Below are 9,266 nucleotides of genomic sequence, written 5' to 3'. Positions count from 1 at the left end.
TACGGACGGGACACTGACACAGACTGTATACGGACGGGACACTGACATGGACCGTATACGGACGGGACACTGACGCGGACCTTATATGGATGGGACACTGATGTGGACTGTATACACGTGGGATGCCAACACGGACTGTGTACAACACGGACCCTATACGAATGGGACACTGACACAGACCGTATACAGGTAGGACACTGACATGGACTAGATACAGGTGAGAATCAGGGTCTGCTGGGCCCTGACCTCCAGAAGACATAACCCTCTTACCATAACACATGACCATGCCCCTAGCCTTGGCTGATCAGAGTCTCAACTGTTTTGACTAATATGGAGAGTACCCACAGAACTGCAGGGGCTACAGCAGAAAGTTGATTGGATAACGGGGACCACAAGTTATAGCCACGTGCAAGTTACATTTAGAGGGGAGCAGGAAATATGAATAAACAAACAAACAAAAAAAGCCAGGAAAGAGCAGAAAGAAACAGACTTCCAGTGCTCTACTTATTTATTTCTGCATATCAAACTACCCTGAAACTTAGTGGCTCAAAACAACAACTTTTTCTCCTGGGTGTGGTGGCTCACACCTGTAACCCCAGCACTTTGGGAGGCCGAGGCAGGCAGATCACCTGAGGTCAGGAGTTCAAGACCAGCCTGGCCAACATGGCCAAACCCTGTCTCTACTAAAAATACAAAAGTTAGCCAGGCATGGTCATGAGCGCCTGTAATCCCAGCTACTTTGGAGGCTGAGGCAGAAGAATTGCTTGAATCCGGGAGGCAGAGGTTGCAGTGAGCCGAGATTGTGCCACTGCACTCCAGCCTGTGTGACAGAGCAAGACCCCGTCTCAAACAAAACCATTTCCTTCTGTTTCATGAATGTGTGGGTTAGGAATTCAGACAAGGCTCAGCAGGGTGAGTCTTCTATTCTACGTGGAATAGCAGAAGTCACTGCATCGTAGTCAGCTGGCAGAAGGGCTGGTGCAGCATCTCCATGATGACTTCATTCACGTCTGGCACCATGGCAGGGACAGCTGAAAGGCCTGGCTCAGCTGAGGCTGTAAACCAGAGTGCCTCCCTGTGGTCTTTCCAACATGGCCTCTCAGGGTAGCTGGACTTCTTATGAGAGGGGTCAGGGCTCCAAGAGCCAGTGTTTCAGTGAACGAAGTAGAAGTTGCACAGCCTTGTAAGGCCCAGCCTTAGAAGTCACATGGCATCACTTCTGAGATACTCTATTTGTTGAAGCAGTCATAAGTCCATCCAGATTCCAGAGGCAGCGCTATAGGTCCCACCTCTCTACGAGAGGAGGGTCAAATAATTTGTGACCATGATTTAAAACCATCATCCATTCAGAGAGAAAAAAAGAGATAGGAAGAGTTGCTTTCTACTTCACAATTCTCATGAGATAGCCTCATCCTTAAAAACAAACGCTCTCGGCTAGGTGCAGTAGCTCACCCCTGTAATTCCAGCACTTTGAAAGGCCAAGGCAGGCAGATGACCTGAGGTTGGGAGTTTGAGACCAGCCTGACCAACATGGAGAAACCCCATCTCTACTAAAAATACAAAATTAGCTGGGCATGATGGCACATGCCTGTAATCCCAGCTACTCAGGAGGCTGAGGCAGGAGAATCACTTGAATCCGGGAGGAAGAGGTTATAGTGAGCCAAGATCGCACCATTGCACTCCAGCCTGGGCAACAAGAGCGAAACTCTGTCTCAAAAAATAATAAGAATAATAATAAATCCTCTTTTTGCTTGGCTAACGTGAGTAGGTGCCTGTTCCTGCAACGAAAGTAGTCCTATTATGGGCAAAATTCTGTCTCTCAAATATTCATATATTGAAGACCTAACCTCTAGTACTTCAAAACAGAACTATATTTGGGGATAGGGTGTTTAAAGAGGTTAAGTCAAAATGAGCTCATTAGCATGGGCATTTATCTAATATAATCAGTGTTCTTATAAGGAGAGGAAATTTAGGATGGGCACAATGGTTCATATGTGTAATCCCAGTACTTTGGGAGGCTGAGGCAGGAGGATCACTTGGGCCCAGAAGTTTGGGACCAGCCTGGGCAACATAATGAGACCTTGTCTCTTTACAAAAAAGAAAAAGGAAAAAAACCATTAGCTTGGTGGGATCCCAGCTGCTTGAGAGGCTGAGGTGCAAGGATTGCTTGAGCCAGGGAGTGGGGAGGTTGAGGCACCACTGCACTCCAGCCTGGAAGACAACAACAACAAAAAAAGGAAATTTAAACACAGTTACAGAGGGAAGACCATGTGAAGACATAGGGAGAAGAAGATGGCCATCTACTGGCCAAAAAAAGAGGTCCCAGCAGAAGCTGCCCCTGCCCACACTTTGACTTTGTACTTCCAGCTCCCAGAACTATGACAAATTAATTTCTGTTGTTTAAGCCACCCAGTCTGTGGTACTTTTGCTATGGCAGCCCTCGCACACTAATACAAGCCCTGACTAAACAAATGTGCCCAGTGTATGAATCTTGGTGCTAATACAAGCAATGGGGAGTCTGGCCCTGCAAGCCTACTAGTTAGAGCAGGGTATGGCACAAGCCCGGGTAGCTCCAGTGTGCTGCAAGGCATGAAGTATTCTCTTGGCACAGGTTGGCTGCCTCTTCAGTGTGCATCCACTGGAATCAGGACATGTGGAATGGGTGATTCATTTCTTCCATCTCCACTCCTGGCAAATAAAAGCGTTTACTATCACCTCTACAAAGGCAGCAGCATGTTCTTCTTTGCAAAAACGAATACACTGTCCTGGTTCGGCTTTCTTACAGACACAGACATGTGAGTGAGAATGTGCAGGCATGTGCACACATGCACACGTGTGCACACACACTAGCCTTCTATGTCTATGTTCCCTTTCTAACGTACTTTCTTCCCTATTCCATCACCAATGCTCAGCAACTGGGAGTCAAGAAACCTCGATTTGGTCCCAGTTATACTAAATTTGACTTAATTTTCATAGATTTCTGTTTGTTCAGCTTTAAAATGAAAGGATTGGCCCATCAGTGATTTCTAAGATGACTTTTCACACTTAAGACTCGTGGCTCTGCCATCTCAACACAGTGAAGGTGCACTAGGCTAGCATTAGGGCAGCGACGGTTCTGCTGCTTATTAGCCATGAGCAGTTCACTTCACTTATCCCAGCCTCAATTTCCTCCACTGTGAAATGTAATTAATGGTGTCAGGGGCCTCTCTGACAGTCTGGACCCAAGACCTACTCTTTATCCTGTGAATTCACTTTCCAGACCCTAAGTGTTCTTTATCTTCTTGTCTCAAACAAAACTGTCTCCCTTGCCGTCTTGAGCCCTCTCCTTTTCCCCTCATCGCTTTGCTCTATTGACCCCCCAGTACCTCCCCAACATTTAGCAAGTGAGGGTCCTGCTCCCATTTTCTGTCTCCATCCTAAGTCAACCCATGCATCACCCTGGCCTCAGTCAATGACCTTGAATCCCCTCCATTTCAATGCCCCTCTCCCACGATCACAGCCACAACCCTCCAGTGCCCACCTCTGAAGTCTCCCCATCAACACTTCCCTCCTAGCCACAGTAGCCATCATCCTCTCATATTTCTTTTTCACTAACTCCTGCAAGGCCCACCCTTTGTCTTAATTAAGACCCCCTTTTTCCTGCATGCTAATTTCCTTCCCTTCCTTGCTGGCCTATAGGTCCTTATTACTCATTTAAACCACTCTCCTGCTGTTGCTGTCAACCCCTCGCCACCTTGTCGCCTGGACACATGTAACCCATCAAGCCTTGCAGCTTTGTAGTTAATCCAACAATGAACCTTCTCCATTCCCAGCTCTGGACTCCAGAATTTCACTAGAGAGAGACCAGTCAACTGTGTGGACACATGCCAACACAAATGAATGGCCTCCAACAGCAGCTGGTGCCCAACAGAGACTGACCATCCTCCCAACTGTCCCCACCAGCCCTTCTTCTACCCCAGCCCCAGCCCCACACGGTGCCTTCCAAACCTCCTCCAAGGAACTTCAGGCCCCCAGCCTGGGAAGCTGACCATCTCACTCTCATGGGATGAGCTCGCCTCCTACTTTGAAGAGAAAATAGAGGCAATCAGGAAAGGACGCCCTCATCTTCCTGCCACTCCACCTACAACTGTGCACATGTGCACCGTCCTTCCTGCCTTCCCTCCTGCTGCATGAAAAGGGTGCTCCTCCACCTGTCAAGGGCTAATCCTACCTCCTGTGCCCAGGATTCCACCCCACCCCTTTCTCCCTAAGTCCTTATGCCACCAAGAAGCACCACTCCCTCTACTCTATCTGTGTCCTTTCCCCCAACCATAGGCACCTTTCTCTCAGCACTTACACTCAGTCATGTCTCTTCTTTCTGGAAGAAAAGAAAGTCCTAGACCTTCGTCCTTGCCCTTAGTAGCAACCTATTTCCCCCCTTACCTTCCTGGCTGATAGACCTGAAAGTCAGAACCGGTCTGCAACTTCTTCCTTATTTGCCACTTACGGATTTTTAATGTGAAAATATTTTAGGGCTTTTTCTTTCAGTTAATATAAGGGCATATGCTCATCCTTTATTTACAAAAGAGTCAAACAATGAGGGAACATTTAAAAACCAAAGTCGGAATTTCTTCTGCAGAGAGAATGAGGTTTTGCATGATGCTGTACGACTTGCTCTCAGGCTCTGTCTATGCACAAATATGCGCATGTGCCGAGCTCTACATAGATGGGTCCCCAGTCAGTGGGTCATCCTGGAACCTGCCTTTCTCACTACACAACAGGCTGTGGGTGTCTTTCCATGTCCACAAATGTGGAACTATATCATTACTGATGGCTACTAGCATCCTGTTTTATAGACTTACCATGATTTACTGAACTCGTCCCTGTTGATGGGGGTTTAAGTTTGTCATTTACACTTCCCCACCCAACTCTCGTTCCTGTCAAGTAAAAGAGAAACTCATTTTAAGCATTCAAGGGAATCTGTCAGAATTCAATGGCAGAAGGCACAGACACCTCTCTTCTCTCTTGCTCTCTCCCACGCTCTCCACTTGAATGGTCTCCCATCTCTGCTTTTTCCTGAGCATCACTTAATTCTTCCTGCTCCGCAACACAGCGCCCACTGCTCCTCATCACAGGCCCTGGCCTATCAAGTCCACGCACATACAAAATCATGGCTCCTGAATCTACGCAGTCTTTACATTTGCTCCCCAGTGAACACACTGTTCACTCTTAACTCTGATGCAGATCAGCCTCTGCCTCCACCGTCTTCTTGGATGGGTGGCAAAGGTTACGTCCGTTCCAGCAGGACTCAGGGAAGGTGCAAACACACACACACACACACACACACACACACACACCACTGCCAGTGGCAGCAGCATCCAAAGAGAACCTCAGAGAAAGTCTAGGGACAAGACTCTTACCTACTGACTATGGCAATGTGACCACAGTGGCTCCACCATGGCCTGGCAGCCATGGGGACTGGTGGTGAGGACATCAGCTCTAGTATCTCACAGACCTGGGTTTAATCTCCTTCCCACTCTCTGATCTCAAGAAAGCCACACAAGGGCTCTGAGCCTGCTTCCCTATTTGTAAAATGTGGATAACACTCGCTGACTTGCAGGGTTCATCTGAGGGGCCACCATTGTAGTGATTTGCTGGCACGGGTGTTTGGGCAGGGAGGAACAAATGGCAGCTGCCATCGCTCTCATAACTATGGTGGACATGGAGTATTCCGGCTCCCAAGGAAAAGGCCACAGAGGAGCAGAAGATTCAGGAACCTGCCAGCTGGGCTGGACAAACTGGGGTCTAAGTAATGACAAGAATAGAGACCACCATGTGTTGAGTGCCCAGGACTTGATTAACTTATTTCTCACATAAACGTCCATGAGGCACCAATTAGGAAATAGAAACCACTCTGAGTCCTTAAAATAGAGGGAACTTAGTGCAGGGAATTGGCTTTCTTGGTGACAGAAGAGCAAAGAAGCCACATAAGGATAGTGAGAGGGCCCAGAGATGAGCAATAGGAAGAAGCCACCACCCCTCCCCCTAGGCACAGCTGGGCATTTGGCTCTGGGGTCACCGGAAGCTGGAATCACAGCATCCCTGTCCAGCAGAAGCCAGAGTCCTGAAGGAGAAGCAACTGCTTCTAGAAAGTAGGCCCAAGGCAGAGAGAGAGAGAGAGAAGAAACCCTCTGACTTCTCTCTTACTCTACCCCCCAACCTCCTGCCAGTGCCTCCTACTGGCAAAACTCTGCTGGAGACCAGATGTCACAGGAGCCTGCAAACACAGCCTGCAAGGGTCAGCCTCCCCCACCCCCACCACCACTTTGATGCAGAGCAAGGAAAAGGCATAGAATGGATATCAAAGCAAATAGGCCCAGGACCAGCACAGGCACCTTTCTCATCCCCACTTACACACGAAGAAGCACAGAAAAGTTAAGCAACTTGCCCAAGATCAAACAGCTGACTTTGGAGTGAGAATGTGAACCCAAGCAGCCTGTCCCCTGAGCCCATGATCTCAACTGCAATGCTATAGCACCTCCCCTAGAGCTGTCTCACAGCTCTCGGCTTTCTCTTACTTTTCTCCATCTTTCATCCTTTCTCTTTCTTTCTTTCTTTCTTTCTTTCTTTCTTTCTTTTCTTTCTCTCTCTCTCTCTTTCTCTCTTTCTTTCTGGCACAGCAGCGCTGGGGCAGGCACAGGGCTTTGGGGTTTCAGCTTCAGCTTTGTTACTGATGATCTGGGTAAAGTTACTTAATCTGGTCCATCAACATGTATTTATTGAGTACCTGCTATACGTTGGTTTCCCTCCAAGCCTCTGTTTTCTCATCTGGACAATGGGTATAATGATACAAGCTAGCCAAGCAGAGACAGCAAGGTGACTGCGTACAGCATTATTACATTTATTCTAAAAAATGCTGCTTCTCCCACTCTTCCCTCTTTCCTGCCTTTTTGTTCCTGCAAAGCTTTAGGTTTTCCTTGCCAGACTCACTGCTCATCTCTGCTGGTGGTTCTTGGAGTAGATGTCACTGGCTCCTATTGGAGCTAATCCCCTAGAGAAGCAACACACCGCCTACCCTGTGTCACCTCCTGCCCTCCAGGCCAGCTCTACCTCTGTCAGCACCTCAGTGCCCCAAACTGGAAAGTGGGTTGAGGGGATAATACCCAGCTGCCTCCCAGCTTGGCCACAAGGATGAGGAAGGGGGTGCGGACAAAGGAGCAAGAGGGAAACTCACAATTTGGAAGTGTGAAAAAGCATTTAAAATATTTAATAACATGAGCAATACCAGTAATAGCTTTGGGCAGCAGAATTTGGTGTTTGTTTACTTTCCCTGCTCCCAGACGTCCTGCTGCTTCATACAGGAAGGAAATAAATAGATGCTGGGCACATTCATCCAGAATCCATCAGCCAGGCAGAGTGATGTGATCTGTTCTTAGAACCAGTCACGGTGAGAAGACATGGCCAGCCGGTCTGAGCCCCCACACCACATGCTCCCCAACACCCCCACCCTGCACCCCACATACCTACTCTCACCTGATGTCAGGGACCCAGGAGTCTGTTTCAGAAGCCATGTATATCCCATATGCCCAGTGTATACTCCCCTGCACCTGCAGGGGAAGCCCATCCTGCCTGCCAGCTTGTATGAGATAGCAAAATTGGAAAGACCACTTCGTCTTCTATAAGCACTGCAGCCCTGGCAAGATCTGTTACCCTGAGCCTCAGCCTCCTCCTCTGCAAAACAGAAAGAAGCACTTGGTGGGTTGTAGGAAACAGAAGATGCGGGGTAGGGTGGGTTTGAAGAGAACTTCATGAAGGAACTGTTTATGGAGGTGGGAGCAGGGCTAAGGGACCCAATGTGGGATGTTGAGACACCCAAGGACTAGATAATGTAAAGCTGTTACCTCCCCCAGGGCTGAGAGGCCAGGCAAGAGCTGGTGACAGGGAGGGCCCCACCACTAAGAGCTGTCACTGTGAGAGAGACAGAGCTGTGGCACAGAGGGGGCAGAAAGGAAACACCCCAACCTCTCTTCTCGCCCTCTGATTTCCTGATATTATGTCCCCTTGGACAAGCCCAAAAGGAAGCCACAGGGCAAGCTAGCCCAGTTAATGTGGTCTGTGAGGGTCCAGCCTCCCCTGCATAGAAGGAAGGGCAAAGCATGGATCTGGAAGGGGAACAGCCATCACACCCTCTCGAAGCACGTCCGTTAAGTGAAACACTTGGCACAGTGCCTGCCCATAGTAAGCACTCAGTGCATTCTGGTTCCTGTTGTCATCATTATCAATTACATTCTTTGTCTGGCATGAAAACTGCCCCTTCCCTATAGCTCTGTTCTTCTGTCCCCTCTTCCTCCATACTAGGGAATTAACTGGGGTATCCCTTTGAGGCAGGAGAATAGGGTCTGGAAACACGGAGCCTTCACTTCAGCCTCTGATTGGTCATGGGCCAATTCTTCATTTGCATAGGGCTGATTGGTCATGGGCCAAGTCTTCATTTGCATAGGGTGTAACTGTACTTCAGCCTCCAACAGGGTGAAACCAATAGGAAATCTCTAAAAGGTACTTAAAGATTTTGCAACTCGTGCCCCTGAGCTGCTCGCTTGAGCCCACTCCCACTCTGTGGAGTATATTTTCACATCAGTAAATCTGCGCTTTTGTTGCTTCATTCTTTTGTTGCTTTGTTTGTGCATTTTGTCCAATTCCTTGTTCAATGCACCAAGAACCTGGATGATTCATAGTCAAGACCCTCCATTGGTAATACCTTGTCTTCTTAGGGAGGAAAAATAAAGATGATAACATTCAGCTCCATTCTAATGATCAAATCTCATCTCTGGTCTCACTTTACAGAGTTTATTACGGTGCTAGGGACAAAGGCAACTGAGACACCAAGTCTTCCTTTATCCTCACCAAAGCCTTACTTAGAACCCTTTGCTCAGAACTGATTCCATTTGATTTGTCAAGGAATCAAGGAAACCAATCGGCATTGACTGAGCCCCTGTGCTGTGCCCTGCATATTCTATGCTCATACCTGATTCAGCTTAGTAGTTAAGGGCATTCACTTTGGAGCCAGGCCAATCTTGGACCATCTGGTAAACTTCTATAGCCTCAGTTTCCTCCCTGCAAAAATAAGCCTGCTGCCATCCTGCAAGCTGCTATGAGGATAGTTGGAGAAGGCCTGGCACAGAGAAGACCTTCCGTAACCTCTTGGTGCAGGTGTGACAGATGAAGAAACGAGCACCAGAATACAAAAGGGATTTCCCCTGGACCCACACTAGCAAGCTGCTCTTGAA

The sequence above is a fragment of the Piliocolobus tephrosceles genome, chromosome 16, assembly GCF_002776525.5.
Source record: "Piliocolobus tephrosceles isolate RC106 chromosome 16, ASM277652v3, whole genome shotgun sequence".
NCBI classification, from domain to species: Eukaryota; Metazoa; Chordata; class Mammalia; order Primates; family Cercopithecidae; genus Piliocolobus; species Piliocolobus tephrosceles.
Note: the sequence above shows the minus strand (reverse complement) of the source record.